This window comes from Paramisgurnus dabryanus, chromosome 9 (assembly GCF_030506205.2).
Source record: "Paramisgurnus dabryanus chromosome 9, PD_genome_1.1, whole genome shotgun sequence".
In the NCBI taxonomy this organism is placed as follows: Eukaryota; Metazoa; Chordata; class Actinopteri; order Cypriniformes; family Cobitidae; genus Paramisgurnus; species Paramisgurnus dabryanus.
This window is the reverse complement of record NC_133345.1, coordinates 6,940,316-6,962,794: the sequence shown is the minus strand read 5'-3', so window position 1 is coordinate 6,962,794 and position 22,479 is coordinate 6,940,316. Positions and strand designations below refer to the sequence as shown.

The 22,479-nt window shown below is 35.1% G+C and overlaps 4 non-coding genes across 4 annotated transcripts; all 4 read left to right on the top strand.

Annotated features, from left to right (window-relative positions):
- The first annotated feature begins 6,829 nt into the window (after positions 1-6,829).
- LOC141282622 (U2 spliceosomal RNA) lies at positions 6,830-7,020 on the top strand. Its single transcript, XR_012337421.1, has one exon. It is a non-coding gene; the product is annotated as a U2 spliceosomal RNA (small nuclear RNA).
- A 783-nt stretch (positions 7,021-7,803) lies between these two features.
- LOC141282579 (U1 spliceosomal RNA) lies at positions 7,804-7,968 on the top strand. The gene has a single exon (XR_012337376.1). It is a non-coding gene; the product is annotated as a U1 spliceosomal RNA (small nuclear RNA).
- Positions 7,969-15,202: 7,234 nt separating this feature from the next.
- Positions 15,203-15,393, top strand: LOC141282621 (U2 spliceosomal RNA). Its single transcript, XR_012337420.1, has one exon. It is a non-coding gene; the product is annotated as a U2 spliceosomal RNA (small nuclear RNA).
- A 783-nt stretch (positions 15,394-16,176) lies between these two features.
- LOC141282578 (U1 spliceosomal RNA) lies at positions 16,177-16,341 on the top strand. The gene has a single exon (XR_012337375.1). It is a non-coding gene; the product is annotated as a U1 spliceosomal RNA (small nuclear RNA).
- Positions 16,342-22,479: the final 6,138 nt, after the last annotated feature.

Genomic DNA, 22,479 nt, shown 5'->3' with positions numbered 1-22,479 from the left:
ACAAAATGCTAATAAATACAAGACAAATTGAAATATTGTACATGCATGTACATTAAACAAGCCAACAAATCTGCCAATGGGCTACGACAATTTTTCTTGAATTAAGTGTTTATATCTAGATTTGTTTCTTACCCCTTTGGCAGATTTATTTGCTTGTTTTAAGCCCAAATTCGCTTAAATTTTGAGTTTTTTTCTCCCTAAAGGCTAGGCTTATTTTCTTAGGGCATTTTGCTCATCAAAAAATGCATCTTATTTTAAGACTTTCTAGATATTTGTACAGTGAAAACAGTTCGAAATAACAAGTAAGAAATGATTTTTTGCAATGTATTCATTCATTCGCTACCCTTCATAATACAGCTGTCGAAAAACCACAGCAACGTCGACAGACCTGGAAGCGTAGCTGTATTTGTTTAACTCACAAAGACAACGGGTAAAGTATTTTCTTGATTACCTAAATGACTTGCCGTAAGAAAATAAGTTTAGGTTTAAGGGGGGGGAATAGAGTTTAAAGGGATATTTCAATTTATGATGATAATTCTGTCATCATTTACTCATGCATACAGGCTTACAACAACACGAGGATTAGTTTTTTTTCTGAGTAACACAAAAGAAGGTATTTTGAGGAATGATGGTAAACCCACAGCAGATAGTCACCATTGACTTCCATAGTAGGAATAAAAAAAATATGATGGAATTTATTAGGTACCATCAACCGTGTGCTAACCATCACTTTGCAAAATATTTTCTTCATCATTTATCACGATACTTCCAAAATATTTTTTCCTACTAAGTCAATGTTTCATTATTTGCTTTACAAGCTTAAAAATGATGGTGACATGATTCCATGGTAATCACAAACAGTTAAACAAGTAAGATAATCACCATTACTTTTAAAAGCATTTTGAAAATTGCTTGCTTATGCTGGGAGTAAAGGTATTTCACGCAGTGCGCATCCTCTTTAAAAGGTAATGTATGCTTCTTTTAAAGCTGACACATTTGCCACATTAAAATAACAGAAATGTGTACTTTTTAAACTTTTTGGAGCCGGTGTGTCTGTGTTCTTGGGGCACACATCTACATGTAAAAGCAGAATTGCTTATTATTCTTCTCTATTTCTTGTATAGGTCAATTATGAGTGAAGAACCGTTCACCAAATGAAGACCGCAGCCAGGTGACGGGATTCTGTGGTAATCGCAAACAGGTAAACCAGTAAAATAATCATCATTTATTGTTAAAATAATTTTGAAAATTGAAGTTCTGTGTGTTCTTATTGTACTTTATTTATTTCTGCAGGTAAGCACCATACCGTAAGCTTCATTCCCTTTATAACAGGTAAGGTTCATACTGTTTTATTCTTTTGTACTGTTTTATTCGTACTGTTTTAAATCATTCAGTAAATGCAAAGTTAAACTGATGTGTTTTTAATCTAGATTTAAAAGTGTCTACTGTTGAAGCACATCTGATCTCTTCTGAAAGCTGATAATAACTAAATGCTGATGCACCTTGTTTTGAGTGAACCCCTGTTTTTTCTAAATGACCTGATCCTATTGCTCCGAGTAATCGGTTTCATATTCGATTAGCATATCTGTCATGTATTTCGGCCTGTAGCCATGAAGTGGTTTTTAAACAAGTAACAGTACTTTTTTAATCCATTGTCCATTGCAATAATCGGCCCTGCTGGTGATGAAAGCATGAACAAGTTTCTCTAAGTCCTGTCTTGAGACAAAACCTCCAATTCTGGCAATATTTCTGAGATGGTAGTAAAAGCAGAATTCCTTATTATTTTTCTCTATCTCAGGCTCTATGGCATATATGTCATGATTTTATTTGTCTATTTATATGTCTATTTACAAGGACTGCCTTGGCCAAACGTTATTGTTAATTAATATTGAAGCAGTTATTTAACATATTTCCTTTGAGTAGTGATTTGTGTAATGATCCATATATCTATTTTTATGTATATTTTTAACTTAGGAATGTGATTTTAAAGCACATATTTGTTATTGTATGACACCTCTCATGTTATGAAAGTAAAAAATAAATGTATTTTCTGATGTCTTGCATTTCTGTTTTTAAACTGTTAATCCTTATCAAGTGCTATACATTAGAAAGTGGATAAATAACAAAAATGTCACTCCTGACAGCTGATGAATTAATCGTTCTTTATAGCACCACTGAGGTGAGCATTTTTCAAGGCAAGATTCTTTATAGAACCGTATAAAAAGGTTCTATATAGTACCAAAAAACGGGTTCTGCTATGGTTACAAGCTGAAGAACCCTTATTTGGTACTATTTAGGAGCATTTGTCTTTAGAGTGTTGCGTAGGTTCGAAACTTTCAATCTTTAAACCAAAAAAAAGGGTCACACGGTTTTATTTGTGGTGTGGACATGAACACGCTGCAGGCATTGAAATGTAATTTGTAATTTATTGTCTCATTTCATATTTAACAAATAGAAAGCAAAGTGCTATTCAATCAGTTTAACTAAACAACTGGTGTTCCTCAATTTTGGGGCCTATTTTGTTCAGTATATCAGTTTTGTTCAGTTTTGTATGTGCATGCAAAAAGCATTCAGCGAGCAAATTAACTGAAGCTTTACCTTCGTGTTTCTTTTTGTATGAGTGATAACTGTTTCTGTATGTATTTGTATGGTTTTTTTACAAGTATAGAGTGAAATGCACACGGTGAGTAATGAACGCAGACCTTCAGTGCCGGATCTCTGACCCGCTAACCTCCATCCCGACAGCCAGCGCCTTCTCCGGATGCCATTGCGGTATCGCTCCTCGGCTTTTTGGGTAAAATCGAGTGGACACCGGGGACTACACGTTTGAATGGATTTTTGACCTTCGGCTATGGAAGCGAGGCTTGCTCCGTCCACTCCGTGCATCGACTCTGGCGCTTTCCGGGGACAAATAAGGTGAGTTTAAAACCAGAGTTTGCTTCTTTTGTGCGTGGTTGCCAGTTTGTTTGCCAATCCGTGGTCATAATATGTTCCGCTTCGTGGTTTCTCCATCGCTCAGTACTTTTCTGTGTTTCTATTTTACGTAAAGCTAACACCAAAACGATTGTGGAAAGCGCTATATAGATTGTTCTCAAAGAAAAAACGAGAAACAAACCCATGTGAATATGGGTCAAATTATCTAGGCGGAGCACTTCGTTCAAAGAAAAACGCAACAGAATTGTTTGCGTTGAACAAAGACAATGGTGCGTGCAGACATCGAATGTGTATTGTGGATAAAAAATGGCCAGTGGGGTGGGACAATTTTTCTTGAATTAAGTGTTTATGGGAAAAGTTAACGAATTTTTTCTTACCCTGTAGGCAGATTTATTTGCTTGTTTTAAGCATAAAATAACAGGAGAAGAAATTGTGTAGGGGGAGCAGAGGGTTTTTTTTTTCGTTCAAAGAAAAGCAGCGTGGCACGAATGAATGTTTGGCTGAAATGCTATCGTAATTTCCCCCTTAATTTTCCTTACAAACATGAAACCAGAGAGAAAGGCCAGTTGGCATCGAATTGCACCTTGTATTCGGTGATTGATTGAGGAAAAATATGCGTATGTGTATATATATACACTTGTTTTGTTGAACAGAGACAATGGCCGCGTGCTCCAGCGTCACCTATATGCCTATTTCACAAAATGGCGCCTTTGACCGGAAGTAGGGAAAACATCGTTCAGGTTGCACCACTACGATGGCCACTCAATATAGTATGGACTGACAGCTGCTTTGTTTTCTCCTACACATGAATTTACTTGTAAAAATAACAATAACATATATTGTCGATTGGTGTTATATTATTTTTTTAGCATTTCGTATTATCAAAATATATCATATGTTAGACAGCTGTCAATTTTAAATAAAATAACGAGACATACATAACTATTCGTGTCTGCTCCCGTTTATTGTAATGAGTCTGCACAATTGGAGAAATACTTAGACATTTTACTTCTTATTTCTTTAGACTGAATAATTATTTCTTATTAATTCCAAAGTATGAGACCCGATGATCTAATCGTGGTGTATGTGCTATTCCTCGTTTGTTTGCCTGCATCCATTGCTTTACGGCTTGCTTGTTGCGTTGAAATGCACATTTGATTTCTTTACCAGCATTGGATTTAGACCATTCAATGAGAAGAGTTAACAGCGTTTATTATGATTGATAAGCCCTCAACGGAGAATGAAGTCTGCATACATTAAAAGCCTTATTTTGTTTTTATCGTGTGCCTTCCAAAATGTATGCGACGAAACTTAAATCACGCAAAAAATGAATGGTAACTAGACGTGCTTGTTGTGTGCAGGGAGTGCATTTATTTGTAAACTTTTGCTAAATCAAAATGGTTTATTTGTATTTGCTTTTTACCTGGGTTTTATCAGGTTCGCAGTCGGGACATTTTTAATCCATAGTGTATGGAGTTATCTAGTAGAAAATGATCTGCTGTTTTTTGGTAGAATGTTGTGTGAGCTAAAGAAACGAGGAATAAAACACACACCGCGATTAAAAAAATCAGATCTCATACTTTGTAATTGAAAATAAATAATAATTAATTTCAAAGAAATAAGAAGTAAAATGTGTAAGTATTCCTCAAAATGTGCTTTGGACTAAGTCTCCCGTCATCACAGCAAACGGGAGCAGACCCGAATAGGTATGTCTAGTTATTTTATTAAAAATTCCCAGCCGTCTGTAAATTCATGTTTGAAAGAAAAAAGTAAATGAATATCTTACTTACTGTTTTTGTCTTGTTTTCTAGTGAATATCTGACAATTCTTAAATGGAGATACATTTACTTGGTAAGCAAAGTGGCTTAAGATATTATGTATTGTAATAGAAAATTGTTATAAAAACGTTTTGTTTTTGCTGGGAATTCTTGTATATATTTCACAGCTATATAATTAATTATAATAACGCACTTTTTGTTGATAAACATGTTAAAAAATACATTAACACAGAATAATGTGGCAACAAATCAAATGTGCATTTAAATGCAACAAGCAGAAAATAAATAAATAAAGCAAATGCATGGAAAAGAAACGAGGAATAAAACAAACACCGCGATTAAAAAAATCAGATCGCATACTTTGTAATTGAAAATAAATAATAATTAATTCCAAAGAAATAAGAAGTAAAATGTGTAAGTATTCCTCAAAATGTGCTTTGGACTAGGTCCCCGTCATCACAGCAAACGGGAGCAGACCCGAATAGGTATGTCTAGTTATTTTATTTAAAATTTCCAGCCGTCTGTAAATTCATGTTTGAAAGAAAAAAGTAAATGAATATCTTACTTACTGTTTTTGTCTTGTTTTCTTGTGAATATCTGACAATTCTTAAATGGAGATACATTTACTTGGTGAGCAAAGTGGCTTAAGATATTATGTATTGTAATAGAAAATTGTTATAAAAGCGTTTTGTGTTTGCTGGGAATTCACAGCCATATAATTAATTATAATAACGCACTTTTTGTTTATAAACATGTTAAAAAATACATTAACACAGAATAATGTGGCAACAAATCAAACGTGCATTTAAATGCAACAAGCAAAAATAAATAAATAAAGCAAATGCACGGAAAAGAAACGAGGAATAAAACAAACACCGCGATTAAAAAATCAGATCGTATACTTTGTAATAATTGAAATAAATTATAAAAATCAACAGGTTTATATTTAAAACAAGTAAAAAATATCTGCCAGCGGGGTAAGAAAAATAAACGTAATTCTAGTTTCAACTTAATTCAATAATAAACTCAATTTAGGTTTATTTTTCTTACCCCACTGGCAGATATTTTTACTTGTTTTAAGCCTTAACCTATTACATTTTAGAATTTATTTCAGTAAACAAGACTTAAATTCTAAGCCACTTTGCTTATTAAGTAAATGTATCTTGATTTAAGAATTATTTTTTAACTCGAAAACATGAATAAAATACTAAGTAAACGAACAGATTGGGATGTTCAAAACACTTAAACATTTTTTTTCACTCTACCCTTCATATTACAGCTGTCGAAAAACCACAGCAACGTTGACAGACCTGGAAGCCATGATATATTAGCAGTTTTTAAAATAAGTTAAATCTAGAATCCTTATTGGTTTTAGATACTTAAAAGCAATGAATGATCTTCTTTCTTTTGAATTGATTTGGTATTATGGAGGAGCTCTGTGTCTGGTTATTGAAGATGATTTCGTCTTTGCTCCTATGTTGGCTTATTTTTTGTTATTTCCGTTACTATATATATATATATTTTTTTTCCCCTTTGTTTTTTCTGATTTGAGGTTATGAAAATGTTTTAATTTGTAATAAAGGTTTTTTGAAAATTCTAAATTCTCTCTCTCTCTCTCATGAGCGTGGATCAGTTCCTGCATCAAGGAAAAAATGCGCATCCTGGTAAATTTCAGAAGTTAGACGACTGAGCTGCAGCGGACAGCGTAAGATTTATGAAAACACATTTGAGAAGAAAGGCAAAGCATGTTTCACAGTTAATCCAAGACCATAATGACAATTTTGCGCTCTGTTTCCCGAAGCTCGTGGAGGCGTGGAGCAGCATACACAGTTAAGGTATGTGCGATCTACCGGCATTACCTTTACGATCGACGTATTGGATCTGCAAGCTGCAAGCAAATTAACTGAAGCTTTACTTCATGTTTCTGTTTGGTTAAGCGATGACTGCTTTTTCCCAACAGTTTGTGTGTGTTTTCTGCATGGGTTTAGAAAACATGAACTTCTGATCTGCTAGCTCAACGTTCTACCTCTGTAACGTATAGAGTTAAATGCCCGCTAGCCTCCACCCCAAAAGCCAGCGCCTTCGCCGGCTCCCCCTTTGGCTGCGTCTATTCCGGTATCGCTTCTCGGCCTTTTGGCTAAGATCAAGTGTAGTATCTGTTCTTATCAGTTTAATGTCTGATACGTCTCCTATCCGGAGACTATATGTTAAATGGATTTTTGACCTTCGGAAATGGAAGCGGAGCTTGCTCCTTCCACTCCATGCATCAACATGGTATTGCAGTGTTTCCATGAATGGTGCGCTCCCCTTCTCGGGGACAAATAAGTCAAATACAAAAAAAGAATTTGCTTCTTTTGTGCGTGAATGACGGTGTTTTTTCTAATACGTGTGTTTCTTTAAATTGCTGTGTTTTCGTTGGCTTTATTGGTTTAACGAAAAGCTTGCGTGGAAATGAACACGCTGATAAAGAAATGTTTTTGTAATGTATTTAATTATTTTCTTTACAAGTTTGTGGTGGTGATCCGAGGACGAATTAAACATCCTCGACACAGCTGAAGGTGCAACAAAAGCGAAAGAGGCCGATTGGAATGTTAAAAACACCTGAAAACTTTTTTCACTACCCTTCATACTACAGCTGTCGAAAATCCACAGCAACGTCGACAGACCTGGAAGCATAGCTGTACTTGTTTAACTCACAACGACAACGGGTAAGTCATTGAGCCCTGTGTTTTTATTTATCCACGTTCTAAAATTGCTATGCTTTCGTTGTTTCTTGATTGCTCTGTACATTTCTTTGTTTCTATTCCACGTAAAGTTACTTTGTAATAACGAAACCATATATTTGAATGCGCAATTTAAATCCATTTGATTTAAATTGTTTCACATATTTCACTCTACACGGTTCAACCGGGCTGGAAACGGAATAAAAATAGGGTAGATCTCGAAGAATGTTTGGTCTCAGACGTGGCTTCGTGCGCTTTCCACCTGGTCACACACAGTAATGAAATGTTAGTCGGACGGCCTTCGGGGGCGCCGTTGATGTGATCGGTCACAGGAAGATGCGGCCGTCTGGCCTCAAAGGGTGTCGCTCATACTTACCTGGCAGGGGAGACACCATGATCATGAAGGTGGTTCACCCAGGGCGAGGCTCAGCCATTGCACTCCGGTTGTGCTGACCCTTTGCGAATTCCCCAAATGTGGGAATCTCGACTGCAAAATTTCTGATAGTGGGGGACTGCGTTCGCGCTCTCCCCTGACCTATGTGTTAAAAATAGATTCTTTTGTCGTTTTACGTAAAATCCAAGAGACGTCTAACCACGGCCCAAGAATACATTAGTCATCAAAAAAGCGGCTATTCAACGACTACATAATTTCTAATAGACAGCGAATATGTGTCTAGGCTAAAACAAGGCTTAATTTGGGCTGTCAGTGAAAATCTAATAGACGTTTGACCATTCCAAAAGAATAGACTAGCCATTAAATAGAACCACAATCAAACGGCTACATGTCTAAGAGACAGTCAACAAAATAATGCTTAGATGATTCTTTTATTTCCAATATAAGAGGTTCTCGGGAATGGCAATCATCCAAACTAATAAATTATAAAGGCTTTTATAAGAAAATGACAACAGTTAAACAACATAGACAGCGTTGGGCAATACAAAATGCTAATAAATACAAGACAAATTGAAATATTGTACATGCATGTACATTAAACAAGCCAACAAATCTGCCAATGGGCTACGACAATTTTTCTTGAATTAAGTGTTTATATCTAGATTTGTTTCTTACCCCTTTGGCAGATTTATTTGCTTGTTTTAAGCCCAAATTCGCTTAAATTTTGAGTTTTTTTCTCCCTAAAGGCTAGGCTTATTTTCTTAGGGCATTTTGCTCATCAAAAAATGCATCTTATTTTAAGACTTTCTAGATATTTGTACAGTGAAAACAGTTCGAAATAACAAGTAAGAAATGATTTTTTGCAATGTATTCATTCATTCGCTACCCTTCATAATACAGCTGTCGAAAAACCACAGCAACGTCGACAGACCTGGAAGCGTAGCTGTATTTGTTTAACTCACAAAGACAACGGGTAAAGTATTTTCTTGATTACCTAAATGACTTGCCGTAAGAAAATAAGTTTAGGTTTAAGGGGGGGGAATAGAGTTTAAAGGGATATTTCAATTTATGATGATAATTCTGTCATCATTTACTCATGCATACAGGCTTACAACAACACGAGGATTAGTTTTTTTTCTGAGTAACACAAAAGAAGGTATTTTGAGGAATGATGGTAAACCCACAGCAGATAGTCACCATTGACTTCCATAGTAGGAATAAAAAAAATATGATGGAATTTATTAGGTACCATCAACCGTGTGCTAACCATCACTTTGCAAAATATTTTCTTCATCATTTATCACGATACTTCCAAAATATTTTTTCCTACTAAGTCAATGTTTCATTATTTGCTTTACAAGCTTAAAAATGATGGTGACATGATTCCATGGTAATCACAAACAGTTAAACAAGTAAGATAATCACCATTACTTTTAAAAGCATTTTGAAAATTGCTTGCTTATGCTGGGAGTAAAGGTATTTCACGCAGTGCGCATCCTCTTTAAAAGGTAATGTATGCTTCTTTTAAAGCTGACACATTTGCCACATTAAAATAACAGAAATGTGTACTTTTTAAACTTTTTGGAGCCGGTGTGTCTGTGTTCTTGGGGCACACATCTACATGTAAAAGCAGAATTGCTTATTATTCTTCTCTATTTCTTGTATAGGTCAATTATGAGTGAAGAACCGTTCACCAAATGAAGACCGCAGCCAGGTGACGGGATTCTGTGGTAATCGCAAACAGGTAAACCAGTAAAATAATCATCATTTATTGTTAAAATAATTTTGAAAATTGAAGTTCTGTGTGTTCTTATTGTACTTTATTTATTTCTGCAGGTAAGCACCATACCGTAAGCTTCATTCCCTTTATAACAGGTAAGGTTCATACTGTTTTATTCTTTTGTACTGTTTTATTCGTACTGTTTTAAATCATTCAGTAAATGCAAAGTTAAACTGATGTGTTTTTAATCTAGATTTAAAAGTGTCTACTGTTGAAGCACATCTGATCTCTTCTGAAAGCTGATAATAACTAAATGCTGATGCACCTTGTTTTGAGTGAACCCCTGTTTTTTCTAAATGACCTGATCCTATTGCTCCGAGTAATCGGTTTCATATTCGATTAGCATATCTGTCATGTATTTCGGCCTGTAGCCATGAAGTGGTTTTTAAACAAGTAACAGTACTTTTTTAATCCATTGTCCATTGCAATAATCGGCCCTGCTGGTGATGAAAGCATGAACAAGTTTCTCTAAGTCCTGTCTTGAGACAAAACCTCCAATTCTGGCAATATTTCTGAGATGGTAGTAAAAGCAGAATTCCTTATTATTTTTCTCTATCTCAGGCTCTATGGCATATATGTCATGATTTTATTTGTCTATTTATATGTCTATTTACAAGGACTGCCTTGGCCAAACGTTATTGTTAATTAATATTGAAGCAGTTATTTAACATATTTCCTTTGAGTAGTGATTTGTGTAATGATCCATATATCTATTTTTATGTATATTTTTAACTTAGGAATGTGATTTTAAAGCACATATTTGTTATTGTATGACACCTCTCATGTTATGAAAGTAAAAAATAAATGTATTTTCTGATGTCTTGCATTTCTGTTTTTAAACTGTTAATCCTTATCAAGTGCTATACATTAGAAAGTGGATAAATAACAAAAATGTCACTCCTGACAGCTGATGAATTAATCGTTCTTTATAGCACCACTGAGGTGAGCATTTTTCAAGGCAAGATTCTTTATAGAACCGTATAAAAAGGTTCTATATAGTACCAAAAAACGGGTTCTGCTATGGTTACAAGCTGAAGAACCCTTATTTGGTACTATTTAGGAGCATTTGTCTTTAGAGTGTTGCGTAGGTTCGAAACTTTCAATCTTTAAACCAAAAAAAAGGGTCACACGGTTTTATTTGTGGTGTGGACATGAACACGCTGCAGGCATTGAAATGTAATTTGTAATTTATTGTCTCATTTCATATTTAACAAATAGAAAGCAAAGTGCTATTCAATCAGTTTAACTAAACAACTGGTGTTCCTCAATTTTGGGGCCTATTTTGTTCAGTATATCAGTTTTGTTCAGTTTTGTATGTGCATGCAAAAAGCATTCAGCGAGCAAATTAACTGAAGCTTTACCTTCGTGTTTCTTTTTGTATGAGTGATAACTGTTTCTGTATGTATTTGTATGGTTTTTTTACAAGTATAGAGTGAAATGCACACGGTGAGTAATGAACGCAGACCTTCAGTGCCGGATCTCTGACCCGCTAACCTCCATCCCGACAGCCAGCGCCTTCTCCGGATGCCATTGCGGTATCGCTCCTCGGCTTTTTGGGTAAAATCGAGTGGACACCGGGGACTACACGTTTGAATGGATTTTTGACCTTCGGCTATGGAAGCGAGGCTTGCTCCGTCCACTCCGTGCATCGACTCTGGCGCTTTCCGGGGACAAATAAGGTGAGTTTAAAACCAGAGTTTGCTTCTTTTGTGCGTGGTTGCCAGTTTGTTTGCCAATCCGTGGTCATAATATGTTCCGCTTCGTGGTTTCTCCATCGCTCAGTACTTTTCTGTGTTTCTATTTTACGTAAAGCTAACACCAAAACGATTGTGGAAAGCGCTATATAGATTGTTCTCAAAGAAAAAACGAGAAACAAACCCATGTGAATATGGGTCAAATTATCTAGGCGGAGCACTTCGTTCAAAGAAAAACGCAACAGAATTGTTTGCGTTGAACAAAGACAATGGTGCGTGCAGACATCGAATGTGTATTGTGGATAAAAAATGGCCAGTGGGGTGGGACAATTTTTCTTGAATTAAGTGTTTATGGGAAAAGTTAACGAATTTTTTCTTACCCTGTAGGCAGATTTATTTGCTTGTTTTAAGCATAAAATAACAGGAGAAGAAATTGTGTAGGGGGAGCAGAGGGTTTTTTTTTTCGTTCAAAGAAAAGCAGCGTGGCACGAATGAATGTTTGGCTGAAATGCTATCGTAATTTCCCCCTTAATTTTCCTTACAAACATGAAACCAGAGAGAAGGGCCAGTTGGCATCGAATTGCACCTTGTATTCGGTGATTGATTGAGGAAAAATATGCGTATGTGTATATATATACACTTGTTTTGTTGAACAGAGACAATGGCCGCGTGCTCCAGCGTCACCTATATGCCTATTTCACAAAATGGCGCCTTTGACCGGAAGTAGGGAAAACATCGTTCAGGTTGCACCACTACGATGGCCACTCAATATAGTATGGACTGACAGCTGCTTTGTTTTCTCCTACACATGAATTTACTTGTAAAAATAACAATAACATATATTGTCGATTGGTGTTATATTATTTTTTTAGCATTTCGTATTATCAAAATATATCATATGTTAGACAGCTGTCAATTTTAAATAAAATAACGAGACATACATAACTATTCGTGTCTGCTCCCGTTTATTGTAATGAGTCTGCACAATTGGAGAAATACTTAGACATTTTACTTCTTATTTCTTTAGACTGAATAATTATTTCTTATTAATTCCAAAGTATGAGACCCGATGATCTAATCGTGGTGTATGTGCTATTCCTCGTTTGTTTGCCTGCATCCATTGCTTTACGGCTTGCTTGTTGCGTTGAAATGCACATTTGATTTCTTTACCAGCATTGGATTTAGACCATTCAATGAGAAGAGTTAACAGCGTTTATTATGATTGATAAGCCCTCAACGGAGAATGAAGTCTGCATACATTAAAAGCCTTATTTTGTTTTTATCGTGTGCCTTCCAAAATGTATGCGACGAAACTTAAATCACGCAAAAAATGAATGGTAACTAGACGTGCTTGTTGTGTGCAGGGAGTGCATTTATTTGTAAACTTTTGCTAAATCAAAATGGTTTATTTGTATTTGCTTTTTACCTGGGTTTTATCAGGTTCGCAGTCGGGACATTTTTAATCCATAGTGTATGGAGTTATCTAGTAGAAAATGATCTGCTGTTTTTTGGTAGAATGTTGTGTGAGCTAAAGAAACGAGGAATAAAACACACACCGCGATTAAAAAAATCAGATCTCATACTTTGTAATTGAAAATAAATAATAATTAATTTCAAAGAAATAAGAAGTAAAATGTGTAAGTATTCCTCAAAATGTGCTTTGGACTAAGTCTCCCGTCATCACAGCAAACGGGAGCAGACCCGAATAGGTATGTCTAGTTATTTTATTAAAAATTCCCAGCCGTCTGTAAATTCATGTTTGAAAGAAAAAAGTAAATGAATATCTTACTTACTGTTTTTGTCTTGTTTTCTAGTGAATATCTGACAATTCTTAAATGGAGATACATTTACTTGGTAAGCAAAGTGGCTTAAGATATTATGTATTGTAATAGAAAATTGTTATAAAAACGTTTTGTTTTTGCTGGGAATTCTTGTATATATTTCACAGCTATATAATTAATTATAATAACGCACTTTTTGTTGATAAACATGTTAAAAAATACATTAACACAGAATAATGTGGCAACAAATCAAATGTGCATTTAAATGCAACAAGCAGAAAATAAATAAATAAAGCAAATGCATGGAAAAGAAACGAGGAATAAAACAAACACCGCGATTAAAAAAATCAGATCGCATACTTTGTAATTGAAAATAAATAATAATTAATTCCAAAGAAATAAGAAGTAAAATGTGTAAGTATTCCTCAAAATGTGCTTTGGACTAGGTCCCCGTCATCACAGCAAACGGGAGCAGACCCGAATAGGTATGTCTAGTTATTTTATTTAAAATTTCCAGCCGTCTGTAAATTCATGTTTGAAAGAAAAAAGTAAATGAATATCTTACTTACTGTTTTTGTCTTGTTTTCTTGTGAATATCTGACAATTCTTAAATGGAGATACATTTACTTGGTGAGCAAAGTGGCTTAAGATATTATGTATTGTAATAGAAAATTGTTATAAAAGCGTTTTGTGTTTGCTGGGAATTCACAGCCATATAATTAATTATAATAACGCACTTTTTGTTTATAAACATGTTAAAAAATACATTAACACAGAATAATGTGGCAACAAATCAAACGTGCATTTAAATGCAACAAGCAAAAATAAATAAATAAAGCAAATGCACGGAAAAGAAACGAGGAATAAAACAAACACCGCGATTAAAAAATCAGATCGTATACTTTGTAATAATTGAAATAAATTATAAAAATCAACAGGTTTATATTTAAAACAAGTAAAAAATATCTGCCAGCGGGGTAAGAAAAATAAACGTAATTCTAGTTTCAACTTAATTCAATAATAAACTCAATTTAGGTTTATTTTTCTTACCCCACTGGCAGATATTTTTACTTGTTTTAAGCCTTAACCTATTACATTTTAGAATTTATTTCAGTAAACAAGACTTAAATTCTAAGCCACTTTGCTTATTAAGTAAATGTATCTTGATTTAAGAATTATTTTTTAACTCGAAAACATGAATAAAATACTAAGTAAACGAACAGATTGGGATGTTCAAAACACTTAAACATTTTTTTTCACTCTACCCTTCATATTACAGCTGTCGAAAAACCACAGCAACGTTGACAGACCTGGAAGCCATGATATATTAGCAGTTTTTAAAATAAGTTAAATCTAGAATCCTTATTGGTTTTAGATACTTAAAAGCAATGAATGATCTTCTTTCTTTTGAATTGATTTGGTATTATGGAGGAGCTCTGTGTCTGGTTATTGAAGATGATTTCGTCTTTGCTCCTATGTTGGCTTATTTTTTGTTATTTCCGTTACTATATATATATATATATTTTTTTCCCCTTTGTTTTTTCTGATTTGAGGTTATGAAAATGTTTTAATTTGTAATAAAGGTTTTTTGAAAATTCTAAATTCTCTCTCTCTCTCTCATGAGCGTGGATCAGTTCCTGCATCAAGGAAAAAATGCGCATCCTGGTAAATTTCAGAAGTTAGACGACTGAGCTGCAGCGGACAGCGTAAGATTTATGAAAACACATTTGAGAAGAAAGGCAAAGCATGTTTCACAGTTAATCCAAGACCATAATGACAATTTTGCGCTCTGTTTCCCGAAGCTCGTGGAGGCGTGGAGCAGCATACACAGTTAAGGTATGTGCGATCTACCGGCATTACCTTTACGATCGACGTATTGGATCTGCAAGCTGCAAGCAAATTAACTGAAGCTTTACTTCATGTTTCTGTTTGGTTAAGCGATGACTGCTTTTTCCCAACAGTTTGTGTGTGTTTTCTGCATGGGTTTAGAAAACATGAACTTCTGATCTGCTAGCTCAACGTTCTACCTCTGTAACGTATAGAGTTAAATGCCCGCTAGCCTCCACCCCAAAAGCCAGCGCCTTCGCCGGCTCCCCCTTTGGCTGCGTCTATTCCGGTATCGCTTCTCGGCCTTTTGGCTAAGATCAAGTGTAGTATCTGTTCTTATCAGTTTAATGTCTGATACGTCTCCTATCCGGAGACTATATGTTAAATGGATTTTTGACCTTCGGAAATGGAAGCGGAGCTTGCTCCTTCCACTCCATGCATCAACATGGTATTGCAGTGTTTCCATGAATGGTGCGCTCCCCTTCTCGGGGACAAATAAGTCAAATACAAAAAAAGAATTTGCTTCTTTTGTGCGTGAATGACGGTGTTTTTTCTAATACGTGTGTTTCTTTAAATTGCTGTGTTTTCGTTGGCTTTATTGGTTTAACGAAAAGCTTGCGTGGAAATGAACACGCTGATAAAGAAATGTTTTTGTAATGTATTTAATTATTTTCTTTACAAGTTTGTGGTGGTGATCCGAGGACGAATTAAACATCCTCGACACAGCTGAAGGTGCAACAAAAGCGAAAGAGGCCGATTGGAATGTTAAAAACACCTGAAAACTTTTTTCACTACCCTTCATACTACAGCTGTCGAAAATCCACAGCAACGTCGACAGACCTGGAAGCATAGCTGTACTTGTTTAACTCACAACGACAACGGGTAAGTCATTGAGCCCTGTGTTTTTATTTATCCACGTTCTAAAATTGCTATGCTTTCGTTGTTTCTTGATTGCTCTGTACATTTCTTTGTTTCTATTCCACGTAAAGTTACTTTGTAATAACGAAACCATATATTTGAATGCGCAATTTAAATCCATTTGATTTAAATTGTTTCACATATTTCACTCTACACGGTTCAACCGGGCTGGAAACGGAATAAAAATAGGGTAGATCTCGAAGAATGTTTGGTCTCAGACGTGGCTTCGTGCGCTTTCCACCTGGTCACACACAGTAATGAAATGTTAGTCGGACGGCCTTCGGGGGCGCCGTTGATGTGATCGGTCACAGGAAGATGCGGCCGTCTGGCCTCAAAGGGTGTCGCTCATACTTACCTGGCAGGGGAGACACCATGATCATGAAGGTGGTTCACCCAGGGCGAGGCTCAGCCATTGCACTCCGGTTGTGCTGACCCTTTGCGAATTCCCCAAATGTGGGAATCTCGACTGCAAAATTTCTGATAGTGGGGGACTGCGTTCGCGCTCTCCCCTGACCTATGTGTTAAAAATAGATTCTTTTGTCGTTTTACGTAAAATCCAAGAGACGTCTAACCACGGCCCAAGAATACATTAGTCATCAAAAAAGCGGCTATTCAACGACTACATAATTTCTAATAGACAGCGAATATGTGTCTAGGCTAAAACAAGGCTTAATTTGGGCTGTCAGTGAAAATCTAATAGACGTTTGACCATTCCAAAAGAATAGACTAGCCATTAAATAGAACCACAATCAAACGGCTACATGTCTAAGAGACAGTCAACAAAATAATGCTTAGATGATTCTTTTATTTCCAATATAAGAGGTTCTCGGGAATGGCAATCATCCAAACTAATAAATTATAAAGGCTTTTATAAGAAAATGACAACAGTTAAACAACATAGACAGCGTTGGGCAATACAAAATGCTAATAAATACAAGACAAATTGAAATATTGTACATGCATGTACATTAAACAAGCCAACAAATCTGCCAATGGGCTACGACAATTTTTCTTGAATTAAGTGTTTATATCTAGATTTGTTTCTTACCCCTTTGGCAGATTTATTTGCTTGTTTTAAGCCCAAATTCGCTTAAATTTTGAGTTTTTTTCTCCCTAAAGGCTAGGCTTATTTTCTTAGGGCATTTTGCTCATCAAAAAATGCATCTTATTTTAAGACTTTCTAGATATTTGTACAGTGAAAACAGTTCGAAATAACAAGTAAGAAATGATTTTTTGCAATGTATTCATTCATTCGCTACCCTTCATAATACAGCTGTCGAAAAACCACAGCAACGTCGACAGACCTGGAAGCGTAGCTGTATTTGTTTAACTCACAAAGACAACGGGTAAAGTATTTTCTTGATTACCTAAATGACTAGCCGTAAGAAAATAAGTTTAGGTTTAAGGGGGGGGAATAGAGTTTAAAGGGATATTTCAATTTATGATGATAATTCTGTCATCATTTACTCATGCATACAGGCTTACAACAACACGAGGATTAGTTTTTTTTCTGAGTAACACAAAAGAAGGTATTTTGAGGAATGATGGTAAACCCACAGCAGATAGTCACCATTGACTTCCATAGTAGGAATAAAAAAAATATGATGGAATTTATTAGGTACCATCAACCGTGTGCTAACCATCACTTTGCAAAATATTTTCTTCATCATTTATCACGATACTTCCAAAATATTTTTTCCTACTAAGTCAATGTTTCATTATTTGCTTTACAAGCTTAAAAATGATGGTGACATGATTCCATGGTAATCACAAACAGTTAAACAAGTAAGATAATCACCATTACTTTTAAAAGCATTTTGAAAATTGCTTGCTTATGCTGGGAGTAAAGGTATTTCACGCAGTGCGCATCCTCTTTAAAAGGTAATGTATGCTTCTTTTAAAGCTGACACATTTGCCACATTAAAATAACAGAAATGTGTACTTTTTAAACTTTTTGGAGCCGGTGTGTCTGTGTTCTTGGGGCACACATCTACATGTAAAAGCAGAATTGCTTATTATTCTTCTCTATTTCTTGTATAGGTCAATTATGAGTGAAGAACCGTTCACCAAATGAAGACCGCAGCCAGGTGACGGGATTCTGTGGTAATCGCAAACAGGTAAACCAGTAAAATAATCATCATTTATTGTTAAAATAATTTTGAAAATTGAAGTTCTGTGTGTTCTTATTGTACTTTATTTATTTCTGCAGGTAAGCACCATACCGTAAGCTTCATTCCCTTTATAACAGGTAAGGTTCATACTGTTTTATTCTTTTGTACTGTTTTATTCGTACTGTTTTAAATCATTCAGTAAATGCAAAGTTAAACTGATGTGTTTTTAATCTAGATTTAAAAGTGTCTACTGTTGAAGCACATCTGATCTCTTCTGAAAGCTGATAATAACTAAATGCTGATGCACCTTGTTTTGAGTGAACCCCTGTTTTTTCTAAATGACCTGATCCTATTGCTCCGAGTAATCGGTTTCATATTCGATTAGCATATCTGTCATGTATTTCGGCCTGTAGCCATGAAGTGGTTTTTAAACAAGTAACAGTACTTTTTTAATCCATTGTCCATTGCAATAATCGGCCCTGCTGGTGATGAAAGCATGAACAAGTTTCTCTAAGTCCTGTCTTGAGACAAAACCTCCAATTCTGGCAATATTTCTGAGATGGTAGTAAAAGCAGAATTCCTTATTATTTTTCTCTATCTCAGGCTCTATGGCATATATGTCATGATTTTATTTGTCTATTTATATGTCTATTTACAAGGACTGCCTTGGCCAAACGTTATTGTTAATTAATATTGAAGCAGTTATTTAACATATTTCCTTTGAGTAGTGATTTGTGTAATGATCCATATATCTATTTTTATGTATATTTTTAACTTAGGAATGTGATTTTAAAGCACATATTTGTTATTGTATGACACCTCTCATGTTATGAAAGTAAAAAATAAATGTATTTTCTGATGTCTTGCATTTCTGTTTTTAAACTGTTAATCCTTATCAAGTGCTATACATTAGAAAGTGGATAAATAACAAAAATGTCACTCCTGACAGCTGATGAATTAATCGTTCTTTATAGCACCACTGAGGTGAGCATTTTTCAAGGCAAGATTCTTTATAGAACCGTATAAAAAGGTTCTATATAGTACCAAAAAACGGGTTCTGCTATGGTTACAAGCTGAAGAACCCTTATTTGGTACTATTTAGGAGCATTTGTCTTTAGAGTGTTGCGTAGGTTCGAAACTTTCAATCTTTAAACCAAAAAAAAGGGTCACACGGTTTTATTTGTGGTGTGGACATGAACACGCTGCAGGCATTGAAATGTAATTTGTAATTTATTGTCTCATTTCATATTTAACAAATAGAAAGCAAAGTGCTATTCAATCAGTTTAACTAAACAACTGGTGTTCCTCAATTTTGGGGCCTATTTTGTTCAGTATATCAGTTTTGTTCAGTTTTGTATGTGCATGCAAAAAGCATTCAGCGAGCAAATTAACTGAAGCTTTACCTTCGTGTTTCTTTTTGTATGAGTGATAACTGTTTCTGTATGTATTTGTATGGTTTTTTTACAAGTATAGAGTGAAATGCACACGGTGAGTAATGAACGCAGACCTTCAGTGCCGGATCTCTGACCCGCTAACCTCCATCCCGACAGCCAGCGCCTTCTCCGGATGCCATTGCGGTATCGCTCCTCGGCTTTTTGGGTAAAATCGAGTGGACACCGGGGACTACACGTTTGAATGGATTTTTGACCTTCGGCTATGGAAGCGAGGCTTGCTCCGTCCACTCCGTGCATCGACTCTGGCGCTTTCCGGGGACAAATAAGGTGAGTTTAAAACCAGAGTTTGCTTCTTTTGTGCGTGGTTGCCAGTTTGTTTGCCAATCCGTGGTCATAATATGTTCCGCTTCGTGGTTTCTCCATCGCTCAGTACTTTTCTGTGTTTCTATTTTACGTAAAGCTAACACCAAAACGATTGTGGAAAGCGCTATATAGATTGTTCTCAAAGAAAAAACGAGAAACAAACCCATGTGAATATGGGTCAAATTATCTAGGCGGAGCACTTCGTTCAAAGAAAAACGCAACAGAATTGTTTGCGTTGAACAAAGACAATGGTGCGTGCAGACATCGAATGTGTATTGTGGATAAAAAATGGCCAGTGGGGTGGGACAATTTTTCTTGAATTAAGTGTTTATGGGAAAAGTTAACGAATTTTTTCTTACCCTGTAGGCAGATTTATTTGCTTGTTTTAAGCATAAAATAACAGGAGAAGAAATTGTGTAGGGGGAGCAGAGGGTTTTTTTTTTCGTTCAAAGAAAAGCAGCGTGGCACGAATGAATGTTTGGCTGAAATGCTATCGTAATTTCCCCCTTAATTTTCCTTACAAACATGAAACCAGAGAGAAGGGCCAGTTGGCATCGAATTGCACCTTGTATTCGGTGATTGATTGAGGAAAAATATGCGTATGTGTATATATATACACTTGTTTTGTTGAACAGAGACAATGGCCGCGTGCTCCAGCGTCACCTATATGCCTATTTCACAAAATGGCGCCTTTGACCGGAAGTAGGGAAAACATCGTTCAGGTTGCACCACTACGATGGCCACTCAATATAGTATGGACTGACAGCTGCTTTGTTTTCTCCTACACATGAATTTACTTGTAAAAATAACAATAACATATATTGTCGATTGGTGTTATATTATTTTTTTAGCATTTCGTATTATCAAAATATATCATATGTTAGACAGCTGTCAATTTTAAATAAAATAACGAGACATACATAACTATTCGTGTCTGCTCCCGTTTATTGTAATGAGTCTGCACAATTGGAGAAATACTTAGACATTTTACTTCTTATTTCTTTAGACTGAATAATTATTTCTTATTAATTCCAAAGTATGAGACCCGATGATCTAATCGTGGTGTATGTGCTATTCCTCGTTTGTTTGCCTGCATCCATTGCTTTACGGCTTGCTTGTTGCGTTGAAATGCACATTTGATTTCTTTACCAGCATTGGATTTAGACCATTCAATGAGAAGAGTTAACAGCGTTTATTATGATTGATAAGCCCTCAACGGAGAATGAAGTCTGCATACATTAAAAGCCTTATTTTGTTTTTATCGTGTGCCTTCCAAAATGTATGCGACGAAACTTAAATCACGCAAAAAATGAATGGTAACTAGACGTGCTTGTTGTGTGCAGGGAGTGCATTTATTTGTAAACTTTTGCTAAATCAAAATGGTTTATTTGTATTTGCTTTTTACCTGGGTTTTATCAGGTTCGCAGTCGGGACATTTTTAATCCATAGTGTATGGAGTTATCTAGTAGAAAATGATCTGCTGTTTTTTGGTAGAATGTTGTGTGAGCTAAAGAAACGAGGAATAAAACACACACCGCGATTAAAAAAATCAGATCTCATACTTTGTAATTGAAAATAAATAATAATTAATTTCAAAGAAATAAGAAGTAAAATGTGTAAGTATTCCTCAAAATGTGCTTTGGACTAAGTCTCCCGTCATCACAGCAAACGGGAGCAGACCCGAATAGGTATGTCTAGTTATTTTATTAAAAATTCCCAGCCGTCTGTAAATTCATGTTTGAAAGAAAAAAGTAAATGAATATCTTACTTACTGTTTTTGTCTTGTTTTCTAGTGAATATCTGACAATTCTTAAATGGAGATACATTTACTTGGTAAGCAAAGTGGCTTAAGATATTATGTATTGTAATAGAAAATTGTTATAAAAACGTTTTGTTTTTGCTGGGAATTCTTGTATATATTTCACAGCTATATAATTAATTATAATAACGCACTTTTTGTTGATAAACATGTTAAAAAATACATTAACACAGAATAATGTGGCAACAAATCAAATGTGCATTTAAATGCAACAAGCAGAAAATAAATAAATAAAGCAAATGCATGGAAAAGAAACGAGGAATAAAACAAACACCGCGATTAAAAAAATCAGATCGCATACTTTGTAATTGAAAATAAATAATAATTAATTCCAAAGAAATAAGAAGTAAAATGTGTAAGTATTCCTCAAAATGTGCTTTGGACTAAGTCTAGTTATTTTATTTAAAATTTCCAGCCGTCTGTAAATTCATGTTTGAAAGAAAAAAGTAAATGAATATCTTACTTACTGTTTTTGTCTTGTTTTCTTGTGAATATCTGACAATTCTTAAATGGAGATACATTTACTTGGTAAGCAAAGTGGCTTAAGATATTATGTATTGTAATAGAAAATTGTTATAAAAGCGTTTTGTGTTTGCTGGGAATTCACAGCCATATAATTAATTATAATAACGCACTTTTTGTTTATAAACATGTTAAAAAATACATTAACACAGAATAATGTGGCAACAAATCAAACGTGCATTTAAATGCAACAAGCAAAAATAAATAAATAAAGCAAATGCACGGAAAAGAAACGAGGAATAAAACAAACAAACACCGCGATTAAAAAATCAGATCGTATACTTTGTAATAATTGAAATAAATTATAAAAATCAACAGGTTTATATTTAAAACAAGTAAAAAAATATCTGCCAGCGGGGTAAGAAAAATAAACGTAATTCTAGTTTCAACTTAATTCAATAATAAACTCAATTTAGGTTTATTTTTCTTACCCCACTGGCA